The sequence below is a fragment of the Canis lupus genome, chromosome 10, assembly GCF_003254725.2.
Source record: "Canis lupus dingo isolate Sandy chromosome 10, ASM325472v2, whole genome shotgun sequence".
NCBI classification, from domain to species: domain Eukaryota; kingdom Metazoa; phylum Chordata; class Mammalia; order Carnivora; family Canidae; genus Canis; species Canis lupus.
This window is the reverse complement of record NC_064252.1, coordinates 1,482,282-1,488,597: the sequence shown is the minus strand read 5'-3', so window position 1 is coordinate 1,488,597 and position 6,316 is coordinate 1,482,282.

Below are 6,316 nucleotides of genomic sequence, written 5' to 3'. Positions count from 1 at the left end.
GGCAGCGCCGGGGGCGGGCGCCGGGGGCGGGGGGCGGGCGCCCGGGCCTCCGGGCCGCGGTGCAGGCGCCGCGGCGGAGCGACGGCGGGAGGCGGGGCCGGGGGGAGGGGGCGTGGAGCGGGGGGCGGGGGCGGGGCCGCGGGGCGCGGGGGGCCGGGGGGGCCGAGGCCGGGCCGCGGGGGGCGGGGCGAGGTCGCGCGGTGCCGCCCCCGCCGGATGCGCAGCAGGCCCTCTCCGCGCCCACGGACCCACGTGAGCGCCCAGCCGGCGACATTCCTACCCCCCGCCGCCCGCTCCTACCCCGGGGCGGGGAGCGGACTTTCACCGCCACGCGCGGGCACACGGAACACGGAGAAGCGCACACGCGTGCACACGCGCCGCGGGAAGTCCGCGGCCCGCCGGCCGGGAGCCGGGGAGAGTTGGCGGGCTCGGGGTGCGCCCGTCGGCTGCCCGCGTGCGCGCGGGGCTCGGCAGGAATCCCCTGGCGGGCCCGGCGCTCCCCCGCTGCGACGGGCGGCCTCGCGAGGGCGGTCCTCGGGGGCCCGGGCCTCCACCCTGCTCGCCTCCCGGTCGGAGCTCGGGGCGCAGGAGCGGGCGGGCCGTGCTCGCGGCTACCGCGCCGGGTGGCCGGGTGGCCGGGGGTCAGGCGGGGGGAGGGCTTCCCCTCCTGCCTCAGCGCGTCGCATCTCTTTTGCTCCGCGGAATTCTGTGGCAAGGCCGGGACCGGGAGGATGGCCCTTCCGCGGATGTTTTTAGGGGACCAACTGCACTCCAGAGAGTCTAACGGAAGACGGGCTGGAGGCCGGGGAGTCCGACGTGGCTCCCGGCGGTGGAGTTGCAGGGAGGAGCTCTCTGCGGGAGCCGGCCCCCCGCAGCCCCCCCGCAGGCCCCCTCCCGTGTGTCTCTCCTAGCCCCATCTGGTTCCCATTACGCTCCCGCCCACGGCCCGGAGGTCGGGGAGGGGGAGGGGGCGGGGGCGGGGGCCGGCGGGGGCTCCCAGGGCCCGGTCCAGCCGCTCCAGGCCGGGCTGGGGCGCGAGCGGCCTGGCTGCGGGAGCCCCCCCCCCCCCCCGTCCGAAGCCGCAGCCCCGCCCCGCCATTCCGCACTTGTGAGTGGCCCGGGGCCGGCGGGGCGGGGCGGCGCGGGCGGGGGCCGCTTCTGAATTCCGGCCCCGCGAGGGGACCTTTCGGCCTGGGGGGGTGCGCCGCCGGGTGGGATTTCGGTAGCTGCGCTGCTTGTCTCCTTCCCCCTGAGCCCCAGACGCCGCGAAGGAGAGACGGCAACGGGCGGGATCCGCCCCGCGCGCAGCGGCTGCTCCGGGGCGCCCCCGACCCCCGGGGCGCCGTGCCCCTCCCCCACCCTCTGGTTATTTTGGAGCTCGGGCTGCCAGCCGCTGGCCCCGGGTTTCCACGTGCCTCCTCCCTCCGCCTGCCCACGCGCCCCGTGACGCACATCCTCCGCCCACGCAGCCTCTGTTCCAGGCGCCCCCCTCCCTCCCACCCGGGCCCCTTTGGGGCGGCGCCGAGCCCCCGGTCCGGGGAAGAGGGCGGAGGGGGGGAGCGAAGCCCGCGATGGGTCACCGCCTGGGCGCCGGGCGCTTGGGTCCCAGGCCGGGGAGGAGGACGGGGGAGGAGCCGAGCCCGGGGCCCGAGCGCTCGGCCCGGGGCGGGCACGCGTCCAGCGGGGGAGGAAGGGAGGCCAGCGCCGAGGCCCGGGCTCGCCCGGTCCCCTAGGGGATTCAAGGGGTCTCCCTGGCTGCGAGAGTGAAACTCCCGGGTGTTTTTAGGGTTGTCGTGAGGTTCAAGTGACAGGATGTATACGAAAACTCTGTGAAGTGCCAAGCAAATTTAAGACGTTCTTGCTAGTTTGTGCCTCTGTATCCCGAGATAATGTATTTATATGTTTCTTTACATCGACTTGTGTATCTGTGTTTCTGTCTCTCTCTAGGTTTGTATCTGAGCCCCTATGTGTGGATTTAAAAATATATACGTTTAAAAAATCATTGACTTGTGAAGCCCCGCAAGAGGCCCAGAGCGCCCCCGCAGCCGGAGCTGCTGAGATGTCTGTTCTTCGTTTGCCTCCCACTCCTACCACCCCCAACTCTCCTCCTACTCCCTTCCGCTGAGAACTAGGAATTTCCAGCCTTTTGCACATGGAGAGAGACAGAGACAAAGAGACTGAGACTATGAGAAGCTATAGAAAAACAAAGATAAAAGATAGGTGCGTGTGGGGGGGATGATAAAAAAGGGATAGCACAAATACAAACATCTTGCTTCTTCTCTTTTTTCCGTGAGCCCCATTCTCCCCAGTGTGGGTCCGGGACCACTTCCCTACCTGACTCACCTGCTTCCCCCCTCCTCCATCTGACTGTTCCCAGAGCACAGCAACAGATCCCATTTAATCCAGGATTAAGTCATTGTCTACCCTGGTCTCTTCCAGGAAGGGAAACCGTATCCCCAGTCCCAGTATTCCAAGAACAAGGGAAAAGATTGTGAAGAAGTGGGTGGAAGAGGAGTGAGGAAATTGCTAACCAGAAGGATTGTCATTCCTGGGCACGTGTAGATAGATTCTCGTCTAGCAGACTGCACTGCTCACATTCCCCTCCCCTATGTCTTTACCAGGCCAAATCCAGTTCACTCAGCAAGGTCTGGCTCACATGTCACCTTCCTGCACCCCCTCTAGGCACGTTTCTTCCCTCCCTCGGCGGCTTTGTGGCTCTTTGTACGCCTTTCAGTTACAGTTGCTTGTCTCCCTCAACCCAGGACTTCTCCAGGGTAGGTGGGCTATGTGGTGGGCCCTCTGAAATGAATGAATGATGATGCTATTTCCTGGTCTGAGCAGTCTTGAAAAGGCTGAATTGACACATTTTACTCCAAAAGGGGCTGAACCTGGGCAACACTGTGAAGTGGAGAGGTCTCCTTTCTTAAAGTTTCCAATGAGTCTCACGAGTCTGGCTCTTTGGTCTTCAAGAATATCCACTCCTGTGGGGCACATGGCTGGCCCAGGCTATAGAGCATGCAACTCTCGATCTTGGGGTGGTGAGCTCCGGGACCACGTTGGGCGTAGAGTTTCCTTAGATAAAAAAATGAAACTAGAATCTTCAGTGTTCTGGTAAATTAATTCATACCCGATGGGAAAGGTAGAAGACTAAAATCCTTGCTAGTAACAGAAAAATATGAATACAGCATAAGATACTCCTTGTTTTCTTTGTAACATGTTGCAGTGTAAGGAGTGTTGTCCTGCAGTTTAGTCACTTTACAAATAACCCTGATCTCTGCCTTTAAGGAGGAGGTACGGAGATAGTACAATAATAGGGGTACAAAATGATGACAGAAGAGGGGGCAAGTGATGTCTCTCCTTCCTGGGGTTGTAGGAAACCGGTTTAGACAGGCATCCAAAGGGCAGATGATGTAGCCTAGGATATTAATGTATATAGATTTCTAGGAGAAAGGGTCAGAGCCAAATGTAAACTTGCATGGAGATATGAAACAATGTGTTTCAGAAACTAGAAATTGTTCCTTATTGCTGGATAGGCTATGGTGGTGGTTAAAATCCAATCCAGGGAGGGGCACCTGCTTGGCTCTGTCAGTTAAAGGATCCTACTCTTGGTTTCAGCTCAGGTCATGATCTCAGGGTTGTGAGACGGACCTCCGTGTCAGGCTCTGTGCTCAGTGTGGAGTCTGCTTGTCCCTCTCTCTCTGTTCCTCCACTACCACCAGCCCTGCCCTGTGCTCCTATGCTAGCACTCACACCTGCTGTCTTGCAAATAAATAAATAGGGCGGCCCCGGGTGGCTCAGTGGTTTAGTGCTGCCTTCCACCCAGGGCGTGATCCTGGAGACCCAGGATCGAGTCCCATGTCGGGCTCCCTGCATGGAGCCTGCTTCTCCCTCTGCCTCTCTCTGTCTCTCATGAATAAATAAATAAAAATCTAAATAAATAAATAAAATGTAAAAAAAATTTCTCAAGGAGGTGTGCAAGTCTATTTTATTTTATTTCTTTTTGCAAGTCCATTTAATTAAGTGTATTATAACCTAGTGCTTTTCAAACTGTGGTAAAGGACCAATTTTAAAAATTCCAATCTATTGTCCCCTATTTTTATAAAATACAGTAAATATGAATTATTAGAAAAGTAAAATAAAATCCACATTTTTATTAGATTCAATAAAGATTCTCTGGGGATGCCTGGTAGCTTAGCGGTTGAGTGTCTGCCTTCCGCTCAGGTGCATGATCCTGGGATCCTAGATCAAGTCCCACATCCAGCTCCTTGCATGAGCCCTGCTTCTCCCTCTGCCTGTGTCTCTGCCTCTCTCTCTCTCTCTCTCTCTCTCTCTCTCGTATCTCTCATGAATAAATAAATAAAATCTTAAAAAAAATAGACTCAATAAAGATTCTCTGTCAAACTGCTAGAAAAGTTTCTAAATGCTTACATTTACTTTCTGAAATGCCTTTTTACAAAAGATTTTATTTATTTATTCATGAGAGACACACACAAAGAGAGGCAGAGACATAGGCAGAGAAAGAACAGGCTCCATGCAGGGAGCCCAATGTGGGACTGGATCCTAGGACTCCAGGATCATGCCCTGGGCCAAAGGCAGGTGCTCAGCCACTGAGCCACCCAGCCTTCCTTCTGAAATGCTTTTGTTGCAGTTTTGTAACAAGCTTTGAATAGCACAATTGTAGTTGGTTTCTTTACATGTTTTCTTTTTCTTTTTTTTTTTTAATTTATTTATGATAGTCATACAGAGAGAGAGAGAGAGGGGCAGAGACATAGGCAGAGGGAGAAGCAGGCTCCATGCACCGGGAGCCCGACTTGGGATTCGATCCTGGGTCTCCAGGATTGCGCCCTGGGCCAAAGGCAGGTGTTTAACCACTGAGCCACCCAGGTGCCCATACATGAAGTTATTTATAGTTTCATTTATCCTAGTGTGAATATTTAGGTCTCAATGCAGAAAAATTAATTTGTTTAATTATAGAGTGCTGTCCCAGGCCCCATTGTGATTGTTGCTGTATACCTTGTATATGCAACATATTACCTTTCTAAAATCCAAAAATATTCTAAAACACATTAATTATCCAGATTTCCCACCCCATTTGCACAATGGTCTTGGCCTGAGTTTTTGGCTATTTGCATACATCAGATCCACCTGCAGATAATGAATATTCATTGCATTGTGTGCTGGAGACTCTGAGGATAATTCTATTTTTTTAAAGATTTAAAAAAAAATATTTATTTAGGGGATCCCTGGGTGGCACAGCGGTTTGGCGCCTGCCTTTGGCCCAGGGTGCGATCCTGGAGACCCGGGATCGAATCCCACATCGGGCTCCCGGTGCATGGAGCCTGCTTCTCCCTCTGCCTATGTCTCTGCCTCTCTCTCTCTGTGACTATCATAAATAAAAAATAAATAATAATAATAAATTAAAAAAATAAAAATATTTATTTACTTATTTAACAGAGAAAGCACAAGCAGGGGGAGCGGGAGAAGCAGGCTCAGTGGCTTCCCACTGAGCCAGGAGCCGGACACTGGATCAATCCCAGGACCCTGGGATCATGACCTTAGCTGAAGGCAGACACTTAACCAGCTGAACCACCCAGGCGCCCCTTAAGATTTTATTTTTAAGTAATCTCTATGCCCAATGTGGGGCTCGAGTTTACAACCCCAAGATCAAGAGTCATATGCTCTATGGGCCATATGGCACTGGGCCAGCCTGGCACTTCCCGAAGATGATTCTTGAAGTGTTTTGAGCAGTGTCCTCGTGATAAAAATCAGGCTAAAAGCTTCTTGCGTAATTCCCTTAAGTGACAGAAGTTATTTGGGTGGTAAGGTGTAATGTGTTTATGGACAATGCAGTCTCGTTCCTATATACCTCCTTTTTACGTGTTAAAAGTCAGTGATAGTGATCTTCTGGAATTATTTCCCAAATCTGGAATTAGTTCTTCTGTTCCCTGACCTTTATTCAAAATCAAGAGTGAGCTCTGAATGGTGACAATTTGGGACCTGGTAAAAATGAATGTGTGTGCATGTGCACATGTGTGTCTACAAGTTTATTTTTTTAAACTTTTGGATTTACAGAAAAATTGAGAAGATAATACAAAGAGTTCTCCTAACTTCATATCCAGTTTCTATTATTCTTCCCTGATATCAGTATGGTATGGTGCATTTGCCACAATTAATGGACCAGTAATCATACATTTTTATTAATGAAAAGTCTACAGTTTATTCAGATTTTCTGTGTTTTACCTATTTTTTTTTTTTTTCTATTCCAGGATCCCATCCATGATAGCATATTCAGTTAGTTCTTGTGTTGCCTTAGCCT